Source organism: Podarcis melisellensis (assembly GCF_964234715.1).
Source record: "Podarcis melisellensis genome assembly, chromosome: 3".
NCBI lineage: Eukaryota > Metazoa > Chordata > Lepidosauria > Squamata > Lacertidae > Podarcis > Podarcis melisellensis.
The window spans coordinates 117,541,238-117,564,145 of record NC_138530.1 but is presented as its reverse complement, the minus strand read 5'-3'; the positions used below and the strand labels follow the sequence as shown (position 1 = coordinate 117,564,145).

At 40.6% G+C, this 22,908-nt stretch overlaps 1 protein-coding gene across 4 annotated transcripts in view; it reads right to left on the bottom strand.

Annotated features, from left to right (window-relative positions):
- The window catches only part of EHBP1 (EH domain binding protein 1), a 265,000-nt gene that overhangs the window by 121,948 nt on the left and 120,144 nt on the right, over positions 1-22,908 (bottom strand). The window lies entirely within an intron of this gene.

Genomic DNA, 22,908 nt, shown 5'->3' with positions numbered 1-22,908 from the left:
CAGCAAGGAGAGAGAGAGAGAGCTTCCGCTGGGGAAGGAAACCAAGGTGACACCAGGAAGAAAGGAGAGGCTGAGAGTACTTCGGAGGGGAGGCTCCGAGACTCTTCCAGTGAGATCAGTGAGGAGAGCGCAGGACCACCGCTTGGCACACCCACTCTGCACAGAAGGCTTCCGCGCAGAGAAGCGAGGCGGAGACTTGCTGTTAAGGAATTCTTATGTTGGAAAAAGTTTAGGAAACGCCCACTGACGGATTCTGCCAGTGACTGAGACAGTCGCGCTGTTAGGGCTGTCAAACCGGGGAAAGGTCCAGCTATACAACCAGCTTGGAGCAGTTTGGAATTTACGCACAAGCAACCCCAATTCCCATTACAGTGCTCATATAGTGTCTTTCTGTGTTGAGTAATCGTGTATGTTCTTCCTGTCTAAAATGCATTTAATGCCTCCAGACAAGCTTCCCATTATAAACCTGATTTTATTGACTTACTATTCCATTTCTATCCCACCTTTTGTCCAAGGTGTTGTAAATGGGTTTCCTCTTCACAACAACCCTGAAAGGTAGCTTAGGCTAAGAGACTGTGAGCGATCCGAGGCATCCAGTGAGCCTCATGGCCGATCTGGGAATCTGAAGCCTGGTCTCCTAGCTCCTGATCCAATGCTCTAACCACCACATCACATTCATACACTGCCTCTACATTTCTACAAGTCTACAATAGTGTCCTTAGTTGCATACTGCTATTCCTTAATGTTCTCAATGTAATATAAATCATTTGTAACTGATGTGTCTGTTTAGCTTGGAAACAAGTTTGTTACCAGGAGGTAGTAGGTGGCAATGTAAGATTAATCACAAAGCTTGGTATTTCAACACTGCAAAACAAAACTGGCTGAAGATTCACACCAAAGCACAAGATGCCTTACCTTCCCGGAACTCCAATGAACAATGTTCTGGAATTGCCATGTACTAATTACTTTGTGGTAAAAAAAAGTGTGAAAGGAGGCTGCCACTGAGCAACTAATCCCTTGATAGCTTGCAATGTGTGTGTGGAACGGGAGGCAGGCAGGGAATCTCGGCAGAACGCAGAATTTTGGGGGTCAAAAACTTTGCATTCACATGGAGCACCTTTCTCATCACTTTGAACTCTTAGACTGGCCATCTAGCAGTCAGAGCATCTATTCTGTACTGCAGAACACACACAGGGGAAAAAATGTCTGTATGTGTCTGCATATATGACAGCTCTTTGATTTTCTAAGCTATCTTCAGTGTTCTACCTATTCCTGCATATAAGAGCTTTGTTAGGGGTTTTTTTTTGAGGTTGGGCTTTGTGCACAGATTGGTAAACAAACCATTCAGATAAAAGATTAAAGCAAGAGGGTTCCACAGAATCCTTTTGCCCAAGCAGTTATTGCTGCAGTGATGTGAAGGATGCTACAAACATGGCAGCTGACATGGGTGCAGTGATTGCAATTAAAGCTACCTATTTCGGGTTTTTTTTTAATTACATCTTTATTCTGCCCTTCCTCCAAGGACCTCAGAGCCCTGCACTTGGTTCCCTCCCCAAATCCTATCCTCACAAGAACTACATGAGGCAGGTTCAGCTGAGAGATGGTAACTGGCGAAGGCCACCCAACCAACTTTGTGGTTCAACCCTAATCCTAATCTAATGAAACACCACACCAGGTCTCCTAAATGAGTTGCCAATAAAAGATGGAGATTTATATACAGGTACAAAAACTTGAGTATTTGTGGTTTTTAAACATAAAAAGTGTTGCACTACTTCTACTGCTTATTTGCCCCAGAATGAGATGACCCACCTTTGTTGAATTAAAGGTCCAACTTGATTAACTTGTGTAAACATCCACAATGAACCTAACTGCTTAACAGCCAACAGCTCAGTCATTTGGGCACATCTGTTGCTAAGAGAGAGCTAAGAAACAACTTCTCCTGCTGTCAGGCTTGCTCAGGTAACTCTCTCTCCAGCACAAAGCATTTAGAGCAGAAAAAGACCCTGCTCCATGTTTTCCACTACCCACACACCTGGGTTTACTAGGGATATCTCAGGCAGTCAGTGAGCCTTGAGGATTAGTGAGGCCAACAGGGCCAAAGGGTGATCCCTGTCCCAGATCCAAGCTTGTAAACTAGGAAAGATTGATTAATATAAGTCAACCTTCACCATTTTGTTGCATTGGGATATTCACCAGTGAGCATGAGCATGAGCATGCCAGATGTGACCAAATCATGCAAATAAAAAATGATAAATTACCCCTTGCAAGTTACTCCCACAGCAATAGGAGGCAAGCAAGATTCATCTACCCAGGCCACTTCCTATACTCAGGAACAGGAAATCACCCCAATCCCCCTTTTTGGCCTCCGAAGGTGATCCTGCACTGTGCAGAGGGTACACAGGAGAGTGGGCTTCTGCTGAAAAGTGCATGTAAGTATGCAGTGCCACCCTAAGTAAGCAAGAACACACTTGTTGCCCATGTGCTCTTCCACATTAGACCATACAGCTAATCCATGCCTTGTGCTCCATTCCCCCAAGGTGGCAGAAGCAAAGCAGCACTAGTGGGGTGCACAGAGGGAAAGGTGCTGTTTTTCCATTGCAATTCTGAAATTTAATTCAACTAATAGCTATCTGTTGAGCCAGCAGTTAATGCCCCCCTGCAAACACACACAGACATACTCCCTAACACTACATATGCATTCTTCTATCTAAACTGGCTACATGCCCAGTTTAAGAGGCCTCACACACTTTCTCTAGGAACTGCAAAATCTCCTACATATATTTGTGATTAAGCTTGTTGCCTGGACTTGCAAAAATACACACATCTCCTGATAAATAAAAGATCATAGGTCTACAGTAATTTTCTAGTTTGTATACTGCTGTATCTGCGTTCTTAGAAAACACACACAGTTATCCAGATTCGAAACATGCTGCATAAAAATTGCCTCACTAATTTCAGATGAATAGTCTTCCAAGAAAGAGCTTTGGGTACCTTTTGTTATGATTAAAATTTGGTGCAACTGCAGTTTAGTAAAAACTTGTACACCAAAATCTCTTTAACAAAATTTTGGGACCATTACTAATCAAGAAATCAACTTCTGAGAAATCAGAGCAATTCTCTACTTAGAATAAAATGGGGGGGGGATGCTTAGTAGCTGTGTGGTTGTAATGTAGTAGTAATCTAATTTTTTTATTTTTTATTTAAAAATCTATCAAAAAACCCATAAATCAAACAGCTAAGCTTTACTGCCACATGTTAGCTTATTAGCTATCTCACAATGGTTAAAAACTGTCAAAACATTTTACAGCTCAATTATAATTACTAGTCAAGTCTAAGCATGTAGTGTGTGGGTGTTAGCCACATCACAAGTGATGCAAATGCAAAACTCAGCAGTCACAGGGACTTTGCCCTACACTGTTTCAATCAGCATATATACAGATATTGAATCAAGATGTGTACTTGAACAAGTTTACGACCCTGAACATAAACCTATATACAGATATTGAATCAAGGTGTGTACTTGAACAAGTTTACGATCCTGAACATAAACCTGGTGTTTCTTAATTCAGATTTGATCTAATGTATATTGCTTAAATGTGCATACAGAAAACCATACAACTCTTTTTAAACTATAAGTTCCAATATAATAAGAAAAAGCTTTACTTCTAGAGGAGTACATACACTTAGATGCTTTATTTGATAAACAAAAATGTTGGGATGGGTTTTTAATAAGTATCAAGGGAGCAACTCTGTACCTATATATTTACTATGTAAGAGGTCACATGCCATTAAATATTTTAAAGCAATCATAGAATCCTAGAGTTGGAAGAGACCACAAGGGCCATCGAGTCCAACCCCCTGCCAAGCAGGAAACACCATCAGAGCACTCCTGACATATGGTTGTCAAGCCTCTGCTTAAAGACCTCCAAAGAAGGAGACTCCACCACACTCCTTGGCAGCAAATTCCACTGTCGAACAGCTCTTACTGTCAGGAAGTTCTTCCTAATGTTTAGGTGGAATCTTCTTTCTTGTAGTTTGGAACCACAAGAAAGAAGATTCCACCTAAACATTAGGAAGAACTTCCTGACAGGCCAATTGTGGCCTTTATTGCCTTAGAGCGGCCTTCTCCAGTATGGTGCCCTTCACCATGGCTGTACTGACTGGCTGAGGCTGAAGGGTGTTCTAGTTCACCATACTGAGAAAGATTGCACTGGCTGTCAATTAGTTTCTCGGACCAATTCAAAGTGCTGGTTTTGACCTATAAACCTATAAATGGCTCAGGACCACAGTACCTCAAGGATTGACCCAGACCCTGCAATCATCTTCTGAGACTCTTTGTGCACCTCCTCCACAGGAGGTCCAGCGGGTGGAACACCAGAATGGGCCTTTTCTGCAGTTGCTCCCTGTTTGTGGGACACTCTCCAGGGAGGCCTGCCTGGCACCTTTGTTGCATATCTTCAAGTGCCAGACAAAAACATTCCTCTTCTCCTAGGCCTTTGGCCAATCAAACCATTTTGGCCTTTTAATCTGTGTGTGGAGGTACTGTTTTTGCTTGTTACTGTGTTATGTATTTTTGTGTTTTTATATTGTAAACCACCCTGTGATACTTAGATGAAGAGTGGGATAGAAATTTAATAAATAAAAAAATAAAAAGAAATGCATGGCATATGTGTGTGAACCTGTTTCCTTCCTAATGTAAATAAATAAAACAGATAAAAATCAAGGCTGTTGTCTTGTGTACACAACCTTTTGGATATACATGTTCACTGAAGGAAGAAGGGAATCTGGGGACTGTGGGTACACCATGTGTGCATCAAAACACCTGTTAAGCTCATGAAGCAAAACCGGCACAGCTGGTTTTTAGAATTTAGTGCCAGAGGTTCATTTACTTTGTGCAGTAAAAGTTTAAAAGATATTCTAAGGCTGCAGTACCTGTCCTCAGTTACCAAGCAGACATGTGCAAGATTGCATGATTAATAATAGTTGAAGTATGACAGTAAATTGTGCAAAACTGCTGCATGTTAATAAAACTGGTGCAGTTTTTGAAACAGGGCTTCAAGTCAGTCAATAATCTGTGAGTCCATATACACTATATGATGAGTTGTGAAAAGTTCTGCACACAGAAAATATGTTTTTGTTTCTTTTTCTTTCTCTATAAGGTTGCAGTTGGACACAAGATCCTGCCTTTCCGTTCCAGTGAAAGGCTCCATAAAGCCCTTATTGCACATATGCCCAAATCAAGTAATGAAACTTCAAAGATTTGTCAAAAATAAATCCACAGGACAAACAACTACCCTTGGGCTTCCTCAAAAGTTAGTCAACTGCTTACTTGGAAGTATGTTCATTATGTCCCCAAGTAAACATGCACATGATTGCAGCCTAGGTTCTACCCAAAATGCACGTCCATACAATGAGACCTATGACATGGATAATATTTAAGCAACCATGGCATACTATGTGGCCATTAGCATCTACTCTCATAGCTACATGATTTCCTGGCTCTGAGGCAGGGAGCTGATGCGGGTTGGAGAAATGTTGTATCTACATTAAATCTGAGCTGAGCATGACATCACGGACACACCAAATATAAAAGAACATATTTGTAACATAGGGTTCATCCAGACTGGCTTTTGTGCTGTGTTTCTAGGCAGTGATAAAGATTTCAAAGCTCTGTGTCTGAGTGTTTGTTTGTTTTGTTCCAGCACTTTTTCTTGGAAAACCTGTGTTTTACCACTGAAGCAGAGCAAACAGCAACTGGGTTTTCTGTGGATTGCTGTTAATTTACTAATGCTTGATTCTGAAGGAACAGCAAAGCTGGTCAGGGATAGATAAAGCAAGCCACTGTATCCTCCTTTGAACTCTTCATGATTCTGCATCTGCTAAATTCATGTGAAAGTAGAAGGTCCTGGTTTTTTCAGGAGGGAGCTTATTCCCTTTTTATGACCCAAGTCTTGAAATCCAGATAGTTGTTTTTTACTTTTTTAAAAAATGCAGTTTAATATTGGTTTAATATTGGTTAGAAAAATGTGAAAAAAGCCTGATAGACAGCTTAAGAAAGGTTTAGGCTGGTGTCTGGAAGTACACTCCATTGATTTCCTTGCAATTGTTTTGGTTCCCATGAGACTTAATATCAATGAAGTGTGGATAGGATTGGAGTCTTAGAGTCAAAACCTAAGTAAACCTTATTTACTTCAATGGGTCTTTAAACACTTTGAAGTTATATTCTCTGATGCTCTAATTATAATGCAAGATTATACATGTTAAACAGGACAAGCGTAACCTTAGGCACTCAATATATTAAGGTCACAATCTTATGGACACTTATCTGGGAGTTAGGCCAGGGCAAGGGTGTATAAGAGTGCACTGTATTTCTTAGAAGTAAAAGTGACTACAATACAAAACATCAAAAAACTAATTGAAAAATGGAAACAATTTGCTAAATATTCTAAGAAACGTATATGAACTCATTTTTTATGAATGAAAGCTTATTATGATTAAAAGAATGAATAGATGCACATAGCATAAAATAAATTTTATGTGAATGCGATGGGACAACTTTCAGTATCAGAAATAGTCTAAAGTTTCTGCACTGCAAATAATGTTACATTAATTTGTCGAAAATATCATGAAAATACTCATACTATGATTAAACAAAAAATAAAAAACCTACCCTAGTTATTTCTCAGGTGCAAGGTAACTCCCTCCTCCCACTTTGTCTTATGAGGCATATTCAGGGAAAATCCCTATGATCGGTTCTAGTAATTTTTCCAAAATATTTAATTAATATATGTTAATATTTATTAATATAATTAATAAATATTTTTCAAATTATAAAAAGAGTGATCTTTGTCTCCTATTGTTTATTATAAAAGTGAACACAAATCTTAAAGTCACATGACATATTAATGCAATTTTAAAAAGGAAACCACTGCTAATTAAAGTCATTCCCAAAACATAGCATTCAGATCTCTCTACCTGGAATATTTCAGGCTTTATTTAATTTCTCATGTACTTCCTCAGAAAAACTTATTCTCTTTAAGAAAAAAAAATGTCACCCACATATAGACGCTTTAGGCAACTGCGCATCAAGAATCCTCCCACGTTCAACGTCGGCTACATCTGTTGCTCTTTCCCATTGTTGAAAATTCCATCCTTAATCCTATTTGACTTTATTCATGCAAAGGTCATCCTGAATTCAACAAATGGAGGAGCGATAGCAAGCACACTGTTGAACATGGGCTAAATAATTCTGTTGTAGAACATGCAGCTAGCTAACATGCTGGAATTATCTCAGGACCATTTGGTTTTAGTATGCTGGCTTGCCAACCCACAAAACTGAACTGCTGAAGAAAACAGGAAGGTTTTCTGTCTGGCATTACACACAAATAAGTAATACTCCTTCTAAAACACTGATTAATTTTTTTAGTTTTCATTGCAAGATTTTCCCTTCCCACCCCCACCCCCCAAGAAGGACTGTGTTGCCAATGACTACTGGTAACTGCACAAAAAAAGGAGGCTATTAAGATTAGAGATGATTAACTATTTTACTTGGATTTCAATTACAGATCAGGCCCAACTCCCTCGCTTGCCACTTCCCACTACGCATATGTAACTAGTTAATCATACTTTTTTTAAAAAACGACAATCCCAAACCTACCCCCAAGTCATTGCACTGGCTAACTTGACTTGGTTAATTCATTATTACAGTGAGTCATTCAGAAAACAGACTGGCACAAAGAACTCAAGATTTTAGAGATGACATCATAAACTGTAAAATACTGGATGGCAGGGGTGCCAACTTGAATAAAATATTGGGGGGAGGGGGAGGTAAGCCCCATATAAATTGAATATAAGACACGGTGCGCACACACCATGCGAATGGCAATGCCTATTAACTTGGCTCCTATACTGGGTGGTATTTGGTGCTTTTTCTCTTTGCCTTCATTGCACATATAGGTTTCTTTTGGTAAATGTGTACTCAGCCAAAACAAAAGAAGAAAAAAAACAGAGAATTGCAAAAAAAAAAACCACTTCCAAAAAAACGCAAAATAGTAAGAGAGTTTAAATCTATAGGTGTTGGTTTTTTTTAGAATGAAAGGATCAATCAATGAGGTTAATTTTATTTTTTTGTTTAATTTTACTAATATGCCCATAACTGATTTTGACTTTTTAAAAAACACGTGTTTTACTCAAGCCAAAAAGCACCTGCCATTTATTAAGGAAAAAGATAATGTAATTCTGGTGCTTATTATTTTATTTTAAAAACAAGCAGAAAATAAACACTGTTCTCTTTCTCCCTGAGTTAAACACTCTGAAACAGCATATTCAAACATAGTGAACTGTATATATTAGCTATGAAAGAATACTGGAAACAATCAAGATTTTTATTCAACCTGTTTTTGTCTAAGACAAAAATTCTAGAAACAACTGGCCATGTAACACTGCTGCTGTGTAACATTCTGCACATGTTGTCTGAACAGCAGAGTTTGGGGATAAGATGGACAACTGTATCCTGGTAAACAGCATATTTAATCTTCCTTTTTCTTTACCATATCAACTCACATACTTCCAAATCTTTCATTTGGATTCCAACACAAAGCTTGACAAACACAAGCTTCATAATTTCAGATCCACCCATGTACGCTGAAGCCACCCACATCTTTTCAATAAATTAGAGGCAAAATAATCCCATGTCATTTTAAGATACATCCGAAAGGAGCCACCTACTATCCTGTCGTATACTCTCAAAAGCAACTCATAATATGACCCAGACATCTGCTTTTTAAAAATACCCCTACTGGTATTCCCAAGGCCTTTGGTATACTTAAAGTAACCCTTCTGACCCAGGAATGTCCATCAGTCAATATGTTATACTAATCCTGAGTGCTAGTCATTGTATGGCCTATTTTAATTGCTGCTGCACAAAATTTGGCCACCTTGTATGTTATAACTGGATTATTATCTAGGAGCAGCAGAGTGGCAAGAAACTGTTCAGAACTTCCCGTATATTTCTGGAGTATTGGTAGAATAGGGTCAAAGTGTAAATTTCTATAAAACAAGCACTGGAGAAGCTCGTAGTCTACAGTTTCAATTTGACCATCCAATAGGATGGAAATAATTTGTATCATCTGATTTTTGTATAATATCTACAAAGCACTACAAAGTACACAGAACTATTTTATAATGTTCATAGATATTAAAAGAGATTAAGGCTGCAATTGTAATCCCACTTACTTTGGAATAAGGCACATTGAAATCAGTTGGACTTATTTCTAAGTAGATGTGGTTAGGATTGCAGTTTAACCTGTTATGACATTCACAGTTTTTCTTAATTATTGTTTTACTAGCTAAATTCAGCATTACAAAATAACAGGAGGGGGCGCAGCTTAATGGCAGATCCCATGCTTTGCACACAAAAATTCTGGCATCTCCAGGTAGGACTGGAAGAGACTACTGTCTGAAACCCGAAGATGACTCACTTGGTAGGGCAAAAGATTCCTGCCTCGCGGGCGGGTTGGACTAGATTAGCCTTGTGGTCCCTTCTAACTCTACAATTCTATGATTCTAAGAATGTGAAAAAACGGCTGCTAGTCAAAGTAGATGGCCCACTAGACTGTGCATAAAGCAGCTTCCTAATATCTGATCTTATTAGAACAAGAGAAGAACCAGCAAATTGTAAGTCTTCGGCTGACCCCTCTGCATGTTCCAAGGGCAGAATAGCTGACATTCTCGATGAAGGTCTAGATGAGGAATCCTTGGAAAGCAAACTGTAAGATAGCAAGCATTTGAGAGCAGTGTGAATTTTAAACGAGTTGTCTACATTGATTTTCCTTAAGTCCCATCCACTAATCTAATTGTCTGTAATTTATAATTTAATGTAACAGCAATGCAGCAATCAGTGGAGAAAGCAGCAGTCTGAGACACAATTGCTAAAAACTATATTTCAGTGAAATAAACTGCTCTAATGTTATTTAGGTTTAATTATTCAGAATACTCAGCTACATGTGTAAGCATGAAGGATTTGCCATGTTAAATGACCACCTTTAATTTGTGAAATTATAGGAAGCCCAAAGTCTTGTTTCTTGTGACAACTTTATAAACTACCGTAATATTACTTTTAAGCCATGGACATTTAAATTTTGAATTGATCATGGATGCTACAAATGTTGATAGCTGTAAGAAATATTGGGAACTCTGATTCACACCTTATTTGATGAGTCTTTGGTCTTCTCTTTGGCCTTTCTAGGTTTCTAGGACCTCACCTACATTATTGCTGTCCTGGTATACAGAAAATATATAAGCACTGAAAGTGTCTAGCCATAAAACCTTGGCTTATCCACCAATCTTAGGTAAAACTGAATAGACAGAGAAGCAGAAGACTACTGTTTCCAAGTTATTACCCACAACACAGTTAATTATGTTTTTGTACTAATTTGAAGGCAGCTTTGAGAGAAGCAGACCCATACATTAAAAAAACTAGCAAACTACTACTGAAACTTGTTGACCAAATGTTGCCACACTAATGTATCAGAGTTATATTTATTAAAGCAATGAATTAAACAGCTCATAAATGGAGGTTAAAATTATCTCTGCACTTTTTATTAATTAGGACATGAAGCTCATACATTCTACTGGTAAATTTATATCAGTAGACTGCAGAATCCGAGACCAGGGAGAAGAGACGGTGGAAGGAGATTGGAAAAAGTTTAAAGTTTATTTATAGAAATACTGTAAAATTAATGAGTATTAGAATAATGTTGGAATGAAATTATATGGCTTTAGTAGAAATGTTATAAGGAGTTGAGCACAAATAAGTATTATAGTATTAATGGAAAATAAGGTTAAAATAAGTTAAGAAAATTATATGACAGAAAATAGAGAAAGATGGAAAGGAATTGTTGAAACAATTAACAGAAGTGGAATACAAAAAGGGAGGTGAGAGGAGGTCGATGAAACGAGGGAATGAAAGATAGGGCATTGAAATGGTATGATGTATGTTTTTAAATTGTTTTTGCTTTGTTTTGTTTAGTCTAATGTGTTAATGTTGCGTTGTGTATTGTTTATATATTGTATTGTATTGTATTTTCTTTCTTTTGCTTCTTTCTTCTTCTTCTTCTCTTCTTCTTTTTTATAAGGTTTAAAAATAATAAATATTATTATTTTTTTTAAAAAGGAATGTGCTTCAGGTTGAGTGCGTTCGAGTTGCGCTCCGTGGCAACCAGGAAGAAATGGAGCGTGTTACAGTGGTGCCTCGCAAGACGAAATTAATTCGTTCCACAAGTCTTTTCATCTTGCGAGTTTTTCGTCTTGCTATTTCCATAGGAATGCATTGAAAATCAATCAATGCGTTCCTATGGAAACCGCCATCAGACCAGGTCCGGGGACTGTCTGTCCCCCGACCTCTTCTGAAGGCCGGCGGGGGGAGAAAGTCTTTGCTTCCACCCCGCCTGCCTTCCCGGGACAGCGGAGAATTCTCCGCTGTCCCGGGCGATCTTAAAATCCTGGCGGGCGGCAGTGCTGCTGCCTGCCAGCATTTTAAAATCGCCCCGGGACAGCGGAGTCCTCCGCTGTCCCGGGGCGATTTTAAAGCCCCCGGGAAGGCAGGCGGGGGGGGAGCAAAGACTTTCGCCCCCCGCTGGCCTTCAGAAGAGGTCCAGGACGAAAGTCTTTGCTCCCCCCGCCTGCCTTCAAAAGCCGTCCGGGAGAGCGGAGAATCGCAGCACGTTTCTCCGCTCTCCCGGGAAGGCAGGCAGGGGGGAGCAAAGACTTTTGCCCCCCGCCGGCCTTCAGAAGAGGTCCAGGACATCTTCTGAAGGCCGGCAGGGGGCAAAAGTTTTTTCTCCCCCCCGTCTGCCTTCAAAAGCCGTCCGGAATAGCGGGAAGCGCTTCCCTGCTATCCCGGACCGCTTTTAAAATGCTGGCGGTGGGGAGCAAAGCCTTTCGGCCCCCGTCAGCCTTCCTGGACCTATTCTGAAGGCCAGAGGGGGGGGGAAGGCATTGCTCCCCACCGCCAGCATTTAAAAGAGGTCCCCAGAGATTTCCCTATGGGCTTTCTTCTTGCGAAGCAAGCCCATAGGGAAAATCGTCTAGCGAAGCGACGCAAAAACTGAAAAACCCTTTCGTCTTGCGGGTTTTTCATCTTGCGAGGCATTCGTCTTGCGGGGCACCACTGTACTTCCGGGTTTCACCACTCGCGCATGTGGAGATGCTCAAAATGACGTCACACGCATGCGCGGAAGCAGCAAAATGTGACTCGCACACACACACAGGCGCGCCATCGCAGCTTACGTTGCGTTCAGGATGCGAATGGGGCTCCGGAAGGGATCCCGTTCGCATCCCAAGGTACCACTGTATATCTATATCTATCTATCTACAGTGGTGCCTCGCAAGACGAAAATAATTCATTCCGCGAGTCTTTTCGTCTTGCAATGTTTTTCGTCTTGCGAAGCACGGTCCGTCGCAACTGCGCCTCTTCAAGTGGCTTTAGGAAAAAAGCGAACAAACTTGCAAGACGTTTTCATCTTGCGAAGCAGGCCCATAGGGAAATTCGTCTTGCGAAGCGACGCAAAAACCGAAAAACCCTTTCGTCTTGCGCGTTTTTCGTTTTGCGAGGCATTCGTCTTGCGGGGCACCACTGCACTGATATTTTTCTCTGCTCTTATCTGTAAAGCACCTTGAGTCTCTGTCACGAAAAAAGTTTGAATATATATATAACAATAATAGTAGTAGTAATAATAATAACAGCAGTAGTAGTAGACTCTGGGGCACTAAGCTTTTGATTGACAAGTTATTTTATACTGCTCTCTAAAAGCAGTATAACTTGGTTCTCTGCATCCACAGTAGGTACCATTTGTTCTCAGCTGGTGTCAACAGAGCCTACCTAACATTTTGCAATAGTATCAGGGTAAGCATTAGTATTTCCAAATATAAGCTGCACAGAGTTATTATGTGCTTATATCTAATCAACGTCATCAGACTCTAGGGTCTGACTTTGGTCTTGGTTAGTAAATCTTAATTTGTCAAAAGTATAGTGTCCTAAGGATGAATATAGTGAATATATAAGCTAGACAAAACTGTAGCATGGGTTTGCAAACTATCCCTAAACAAAAGAACACTTCCGTTTGCTAAAATGTCAGTTTCCACCCTGACACATATTCATTGAAGAAGGGGCTCTTTCTGTTCCATTGCTGTTTGCTTCCTGCAGTGTACGACACAATTCATTCTTCTTCTCCTCCCCTCCCCATTACAGGCTGTTCTGTAATTAGTAACATCATCATGTTTTTCTTTCTCCACAATATTATTCTCTTCCTAAACACATAATCACTTCATTCAGAAAAAGCTGTTGCAAGTAAACCAACTGTTGTGTAGTTAGAAAAGCATGAAAAATATGCCTACCTTCTTGAAGCTAACTGTCCCTATTTTACCCAGCAGGAATCCTGACCCCATTTACCTGGGAGTACACCCTAATGAATTGAGTAGCACTTACTTCTGATCAGACATGGCTAAAAATATTAGAAGCGCTGCAGCTGCTCAACAGCAGCAAGGACTGCTCCCAGATAAGTAAAGAATACTTTTCATTTTTGTTTGGATTCTCCCCCTCCCCACAAGTCCACCATCATCTCAGCATGATAGAGGACTTAAATAATATGTACATTTTCTTTTTCTTCTCTTGTCAGGGGGGAAATACATCTTATTCCAAAGAAGTGAATCAAGGAACAAAAATGCAAAATACCGTATTTTTCGCTCTATAAGACGCACCAGACCACAAGAGGCACCTAGTTTTTGGAGGAGGAAAACAAGAAAAAAAATATTCTGAATCTCAGAAGCCAGAACAGCAAGAGGGATCGCTGCGCAGCGAAAGCAGCAATCCCTCTTGCTGTTCTGGCTTCTGGGATAGCTGCGCAGCCTGCATTCGCTCCATAAGACGCACACACACTTCCCTTACTTTTTAGGAGGGAAAAAGTGAGTCTTATAGAGCAAAAAATACAGTAAATACTTAATGTAAACTAGAATAACAACCACAAACTAGCTGTGTGAGAATGCTACTAATTATGTAGACTTCAGCAGCTTAAAAATAATAATTTAAATTCAGTACCACCAAATTAGGCAGCCATCTGTAAGTGGGGAATCTGGTCCTGATATCAAGAGACAGAGCAGAAAAAGCTAAAATCTGTGGCCAGAGTCACCTTCAAGCAGATTTCATACGGGACATAAAAATGGCAAAACAGCCTGGACAGCACCACCCCTTCCTGCTGTGTATGAGAAAATTGACCAGAGCACAGCCTTTAGCAGCTCTACCATACAGTCTGCTATATTTGCCACACAGCCATTTGGCCTGCTACCACCAGACACCTAAGTCTGAGAATATGAAACTCTCCCTTTCAGTCACCAGTTATGTCAGTTTGATGCCCATGTTCAAGTGCTTTTCTATAGCATCAAAGAGGAAATGAAGACGTGCCTTCAGAGTGGAGCAGGATTCTTTGAAATCAGGAACGCTTTCCTCATCATAGTGATACACTTCACATGCAGCTACATAGGATAAATTTTTCTGTGGTGCAATTCCACAGCGCAGGTGGCTAAATGTGATGCTGCAACAATGTGGGCCTTACCCACAGAATTTGTACCCCACCCCTTGGTGGGGTAAGATTCACATGACTTTTCTTGTCTATGTGGTTGAAGCATTCATACACAGCTCAAGAGTATGCATAATATGTAGTAAAATATATGAGAAGCATTCAAGCTGCAAAGGCCTAAGAAAATAAAACAGTTTTGACCAGACACCTGAAGCTCAGTAAGGACATGTCCACTCAGCTCCAACCTTGCCACCACCCTGCGCAGTCCAGTGATGCTGGTTTCGGTAGGGCAGCTCTGCATTACCACACTAGCCATTGCCCCCATTGGTACGCTGTTCTCCAAAGGCACGCAAAGAACAAGCGGGCTATATTCGATGTGGAGAGATGCAGGGGGAAAACAGGGATGGTATCGGGAAATACCAAGGCAACAAAGAGAATGGAAGTACAACCTGAGAAAAAGAAAATTAATTAAAAGGGAGGTGTGGAGGGAAGATCAATAACAACTTGTTAGCCAATGGACATCAAAGCAATCCATTGTATAGATATATATAATCGGTACATATAATCACCTGCTAGAGGGCTTAAGGGCTTAGATGATACCTGCTTAAGTTATAATAATATATATAATGACCCATTTAGGCAACTCCAGGTTTCCGCAGTAAAGGGGATTCTTAGCTATGAGGTCTTCAGACATGGGGAAAGCAGCTGAGTGAGATGACTCCAATCACACTCTGAGTGGTGTGGGGCAGAAGAGGAGGGAAGGTTGTTTACCTCTGGGCTACACTGTCTTTTAGCTCAAAAAGTAGGCAGAACTTCTGATAAGGGGTACCGTTTTTGTTACAGTACAGTTGGAATACAGAAACTAAAAGGAACCTGATTTTTCAATAGATCTATTTTGATAGTTCTTCAAGACATTTTTCTAGGCATATTTCAGATATAAAATACACATTTAATACACACTATATAAAACACGGGTGGCTCTGTGGTATAAACCACAGAGCCTAGGGCTTGCTGATCAGAAGGTTGGCGGTTCGAATCCCCGCGACGGGATGCGCTCCCATTGCTCGCTCCCTGCTTCTGCCCACCTAGCAGTTCCAAAGCATGTCAAAGTGCAAGTAGATAAATAGGTACCGCTCCAACGGGAAGGTAAACAGCGTTTCTGTGTGATGCTCTGGTTCGCCAGAAGCTGCTTAGTCATGCTAGCCACATGACCCTGAAGCTGTATGCCGGCTCCCTTGGCCCGTAAAGCGAGATGAGTGCAGCAACCCCAGAGTCGTCTGCGACTGGACCTAACAGTCAGGGGTCCCTTTACTTTTACATAAAACTCACATTTATAGCCACAAGAGCAATAAAATCCATCAAGATACTTAAGCTCATTTCAGTATGATAGAAGTCCAGATCTGCTGACACCTTGAAACCCATGTTGTTCTACCTGTTTCCCTCAGCAGACGTCTCTTGGTACAGAGGACGGGTGTATAAAACTGGACAGATCTTCAGGGTAAGGCACGCCTTCTCTTAATACTTGCAGTGCTGCAGTATCAATTTTAGGTTGGTAAATTTCAGAAGCAAACATAATTGTATCCCTGCAAAAATGGTGCTCTAATTAATCTTGCCCTTATGAAAAGATTAATTATAGCTTGAAATTGGACCTTGGGGCTGAGACACACCCTGAATGAATGTAAAAGACTCTTGCAGACAGTGTTCAAATACCTAAGAACAGACAGTAGTTATGTTGCTTTCATCACCCTGGAGTTATGCTGATGCGCAATACGGCTGCAAGTGTTTGAGGACTGCATTCTCCTTTCTTTATAAAAATGCACTAATGATCTAGGACCATTTCCCATCTGATAATCTTGATTAAGTTATTACATTATGGTTATATTTTTCATCAGTTTTAATTGTGCAAAAAACATAGTTTCAATACAATAAACTATCTAAACAACAACAAGAACTTTCAAATGAGAAAATACTACTGTATGATTTAGCCCCATTCATAAAATCCATCTTCAGGCTTTGGTGCTATTAAAATGTTATGGTATTCCCAGAGGGTCTCTGTGGATGACCCAAGGTGCCAACTTTGTACCCATGTCTACTCTGACAACACCTAATATAGGATCTAATAATGTAATCCACAACATCAGAGGTTCATTTGCCTGCTCATTTTACAGTGCTATGCTAGCAATGTCATTACGCATTCTGTGCAGGACAAACAGTCTATTCTCTATATACAAAAGAATCAACAGAAACAAATTTGAAAGGAGGAATGGCAATATTCAAAAACCAGTAGGGCAATATTTCAATCTCCAAGAACACTCGGTAAGAATGGCCATTCCCAGAGCAAAGGAATGTCAGGAGACCGACAATGTATTAGAAGGTTCAATGCTATTATTACTATTATTTCTACTATTAAAAAATCACACCAGATGTCAGGATGTCTGCCTTATCAACAACTGTTTCTCTCACTCCCTTAAATGGCCACTGTTAATAATGTAATTAGAACCATTTTTTACTTTCTGTATTCAATTTCCTTTTGAGCTCTTGGTTTACAATTCTTTCCTATCCCCCATACAGCTGTAACTCAGGGTAACATTTCATGTATCTGATGGACTACACTGCAGTACACACAAGTTTATGGTATAATACTCAAGTTAGTTTTTAAGGTTCCACAAGACTTTTTTTTACTTTGTCTATACCAGGGGTCTGCAACCTTTAAGACAAAAAGAGCCACTTGGACCCGTTTCTGAAGGAGAAAAAACTGGGAGCTGCAAAACTCGTCATTATAAAAATAACTTTTTTGTCACTTTTTAAAATTATTTCTTTGTTTGACCCCTCAGAATTACTCCTCCTCATAGAAATAAACGTTAAATTAACAAGTTACCTTTTTTTGTGTGTGTGTTCTTCACTCCCCTTCAAAACAGTGACCAGCGTACATGCCCCCTTTCAATGCAGTGACCAGCGTACATGCCCCTTACAATGTAGCGGGCGGGCGGGAAGGTGACATTGGGACGGTGCGTGACTAACGCACGCACCGCCCCTGTGTGATGTCACAGCCAGTACAGCGCCCGCCACAGTGGGAGTGTCGGGGCGCACAATGCACCTCCTCCCCTCGCTAGTATCCGCCCCGGAGCCACATGCGGCTCCGGAGCTGCGGGTTGCTGACCCCTGGTCTATACCAAGGATACCAGATTTTTTTCAATGAATCCGGGGACACTTTTCAACTTCAACGGATTTTGTATGGGGACTGATTTGTAAATCTGGGGACTGTCCCCAGGAAACGAGGACGTCTGGTAACCTTAGTCTATATGACTATGTGCTTGGGTGTGTATGCTTTCTTTCAAAAAGAACAACACCTCCTTCTCCAGCACCCAATGCAGAACCATCTAAGAAAGAAAGAAAGAAAGAAAGAAAGAAAGAAAGAAAGAAAGAAAGAAAGAAAGAAAGAAAGAAAGAAAGAAAACCCTCCACCTACCCAGCATGTAACCATGGTTCTCTGGCTGGTTTAATTTTGGTGTGGGGAAGAGGATCTGTACATGGGTTCATATATTCACCCAAACTTCAAGATCTATGCATACCTTAACCCACTGGCAGAGGAAGGGGGGTGCAGTGCATGCAGCTAGCCCTGGGTGTCATCCCTGAGGGGGATGACATTGCCGCCCCCCCATGGGACACTTGCCATGGCTGCCCCCTCCCAGGATGCTTCCCCTGCCCCTGAGGGCAGCTAGCCCCGCCCCCGGGTACATAGCATGTGCGCCGTTCCAGGTGCCGGAGCAGCTATCTCCGCCACTGCCTTAAGCTCAGCACAACTCTCTACTTGTCTGCATTGGTAGACAAGGAGGGAAAGGCCAGTTTGAAGAACATGCTCCAGAGGATAATCTGATACACAGCTCCACCATTTTGAAATGAATGGAGACTGATACCATAAGAAAGTCATGTAGTAACATCATGTTTAAACAACTTACCGGTACTTATGATTTAAGACTGACAAGGAAAAAATGTTTGTCGGGGGGAAAGACAAATGAAAGCCAAGATAGCACACCAATGGATTGTACCAGTAGTTTTTCAGTAATGAAAAGGTACACTTCAAATACATTTTTGACTCAATCTCATACTACTTTGAAGTAATAGATCTATTTTTTTAAACTCTGTGTAGGATTTCAGCCTGCATTTGCTCCTATCAAAGGTTCTGAGAACACTGTGAGAAACATTTATTTGGCACATGCCTATAGGATAATACTCCCATGTTTATCTCTTGACTAATACTCTTACCTACTCTTTCAGATGCGTAAACTCATTCAGATGAGTATTATAGTTACTGGATCACAAAGTTAATATGCCCCGAGTTATTGTAGTAAAGGTTTTGAAAAAGAAAAAGAAAAAAGAATCCCGAGTTTTACAAATATGAATCCCCTATGCCACAAGGCTAAGCCAAACAATGCCATAAGAGACAATGAGCAAGTGTGCAGAATAGGGCCTTGGCCCTGCTGCTTCAGCACTAGAAGACTTGCAGTAATGTACTTGTTAAGAATCAGGCTGTAATTTGCCTATTAAGGATAAGAACTGTTACTGTTTACTGAATTAATCTGACCTTAATTGGGTAATAAAGGTGACAGAATACCCTTCAATAAGAAACTATTTACACTTCAACATATTTGTGTACCAATGTGAACAGCAACATTTCTCCAACATTAATACAGCTTGAATTTCAATTTAGATCTGCTCTCTCTCTCCTAATGGAAGTCGTGTGTACACAAACAAACAAACAAACCCACTGAGAAGGGCTAAAAGAGAGGCTCACATCTTGCTAAGTAATTTGAGACTTCTCACGGTGAGCCGGGTTAAGAACCTTTAATGATTAGTCTACCAAATTGGGGTGGTCAGAATTAATTATGAAGTCATAAGATGTATTAAGGGAAGCAGCCCTTCCTGGGCAGTTTCCCTTAAAATAAAAAAGAGCACCCCCACTTGTGCTAAAAAATGAACAGCTGGAGCATAAAGAGCCTAGAAAAGTACTGAAATTACTGCAGGCTTAGTGTTGAAGCAATTTAACCATGAACTGGAGCTTTTGCAAGGCAATTTGCTCTCTGGGAAGATCTTGCTCTTTGACTCTGAATGCTTCTTAAGGGAGCCCATCTTCTTCTGTTGGAAGCAGCCCAGAGTGGCTGGGGCAACTCAGTCAGGTGGACGGGGTACAAATATAAGAAAGGCTGAGTTTGGGTAGAAGGGCCATGGTGCACCCAAGGGAACCGGCTTTAGTCTTACACCCCTGCATTCTCACGCTGCTGCACTGGCATGGCATTTCAAAATTGCCACAATCAGTGTGACAGCAGAAGCACCACCCAGAAGGCAATGGGATTCTGAGCCTCTGGTGGAGGACTTGACCCCCAAGAGGACAAGCGCCAGTAAAGGAAGTAGTTAAAGAAAACAGAATACAAAATGCTGACTAAAGTAGTCCTACCCGCAATATTCAGACACTGTTCTTGTCCCAATTCTGAAAAGTAGCAATGACCATGTATGGAATATTAAGATCTGTCTCATTAGGAAAAATGCCTTCTGAACCAGGAGGGAAGGGAGATGGTCTTGGGCCTGTCACTATTTGACCAAGGAGAAATCCCTATTGTCTCTAATCAAATGTTCCCCCACCCCAGCCCTTGTCAAACAAGAACTTGAGTGGTCAAACACCAGGCACTCTATCAGGTAAACAGATTTAAATATACATATATATCCCTGTCATCCATCCTCAGTCTCTGCCAATACCAGATTTAAGTGGCCATTTCTTATCTTATGGTCTCGGCAAAATTGTTACTTTCCCTAATCTCAATCAGAAACTGGGTGAGATGCTTCAGCCTTATCACTGAAACTCCATTGCAAACCAAACTAAATGTAAGTGCTTCAACAGAACATTTTTTAAAACAACAACAACCCTGTAATTCTGCCCTGTGAGTGCCAGTCCAGTGGGCTCTTTGCTGCATTTAACATGCTGATCAACTTCTACCTGGGTAGGCTTCTGCCATCGGCCTCTCTTCTTTGCTTAGGAGAATTGAGGAAATGGCAAGATCAGCCCTTGAGGGACAGGGAGTCATCAGCAACTTCTCTGCCTAATTAAGTAGTGGTTTGATAGATGTGACAAGGAGTTCCATTCAGCTTTTAACTGAAATGATGATAACTAAAATACAGGGCCCTTAAGGGCGGCTATAAGTTTTAAGAGGGGTCTGGAGGCCACGCCGAAAGATTCCCCCCCCCCCCCCCGCTCTCTTTTACTTTCCGGTCTCAAAACAAAAAGCACAATATATAATTGATATATTTTTCCCCAAGAGGCTCCATTGAATGGGGGGAAAGCGAGGTCAAATAAAAACTGTTGAAAAGAAATGGTAAATACAACTGTTTCCTGTATTGAATTCCCTGTAATACTATTGCACATAGTTTTTACTTTTATCTAAAAACCTGTTAAATAATTGCTGCAGTCTTTCATTTGTTCCCCTTTTTCTTAAAATAAACAGTTTCCTTGATTTCCAATATATAACAACAAATACATATGGATCAGTCTATTTAAGTTTGCCAAAGTCTAGTTTGTGATTTTGGTGGTTGCCATTCTTCAGGGTTATCAGTAAAGTATTTTATAAAATTCATTTGCTAAAGCACTATGGCAGCCCATTTCTCATGATTTGAAGAACAATAGGATCATGAGCAAAACGGATCATTGTCTAATAAAAATCCTCTCTTTCCAAGATGCTTTCTAAAACAGGAGCCACAATGAAATACAGAATTCTTTTACCACAAAGTAAAGCTGTGTGTGGTATGTTAAGCCTAGATACAGTACTAAACAAAAAATGATTCCACCTTCCATCTGCCCTCACCTATAAGAGAAATCATCCCACTCTTGGGATGGGTAGAAGAAAGGGAAATCTCCCTCTTCAATTCCTCAAAACAGTGAACTGTGCTGTTTCCTTTTAGCATATTCACTTGAGGAATGAGTCTTTCTAATTCTTCAAGCACTGACCACCGCACCTCACAACCAGTAAATTCACTTGAAGTAAGAACAAACGCATCTCATTGCACAAGAAAAGGGATAACACATGTCACAGATATGCTAAATAATACGTGAAATGAAAATCCTTCTTTAAAAATTTAAAAAATCATTTTATGTGTTATTGTTCCATTTGTAAATCACCTCAAGGTTTTAGAAATGATTAATAAATCAAGTGTAAGAATAATAGAAACAAGAACGTGAAAACAGAGCAGATGATTTAAACAGGCAAATATATGGAGATTTCCTCAATCTGCACAAGTTATTTTGCTCATAGAAGCTTCTTGGTTTACAATATGGTCTTAGATCCAGCCTAAAAAGTAACAAATATAAGAATTCAAATTTGTTTGTATTCCATCAATTTTTGAAGTATATACAAACCATAAACTTATTAAGTTATAGCATTTAATAGTTTCATATGCTTTAAAAATTATGGATTTGTTGCATTTGGCTCTACAAACAATGCAGAAAATATATTTTGAAATTATGGTAAGATGTCCTGTATTTCCTACCAGGATGTGCTTGGCACCTGACTCAAGTGGTTTTTTCCTTAAACTTGCCTTATCTTTCTCATAGTGAAAAGCTCATTTATTTAAAAAAGAAAAAAAATTGGTCTATCTTCGCAATCCTAAACATAGTTATTCTGAAGGAAGTCTTGCTATGCTCAGTGGGGCCAATTCCAATATCAGTGCACACAGGACTGCTTTAGGGTGCATCGTTTCATACTACTTTCACAGAAAAGCTTTGCAAAATCTGCTATTCATTAAATATATCTTCACATGATTTGTGGTCCATGTTCAGAGCTTTCTGCAGAAACAAGTCATGCATATTGTGGGGAACACAGAACAACTACTTGGGCCAGCTGTGCACTTATGTAACCACTGAAGTTTTAAAAATCTTGGCTCTGCCCATGCAGAGTGAAGGCTGTATAGCCAAACGGAAACCACTTATGTACTAACAGAGAAGGATACTGTCAGGGGACATCAGAGAAGGATACTGTCAGTACTGCCATCGGAACAGGGGAGGGGGGCAGGGGAATACAGAGAGCCTCTCGATGGGGAAAGCCACACCTCCAGTGAAGCAGAGGGGGAAGGGGGTAGCCGGGCAAGGGGAGGGCTCAAAGATGCTACTGAGAGCCCAAGCGCCTCACCTAGCCCGGCTGGCCAGGAAACAGACATGCCGTTTCCATCACCCAGCTTGCGCAGAGGGGAGGCGGAGATTTGGGGTTTCTAAATTCTTACGTTGGGGAAGAAACTGGAAGGGGCCACTCCTGGAATCTGCAAGCGACTAAGACGGACATGAACTTTGGGG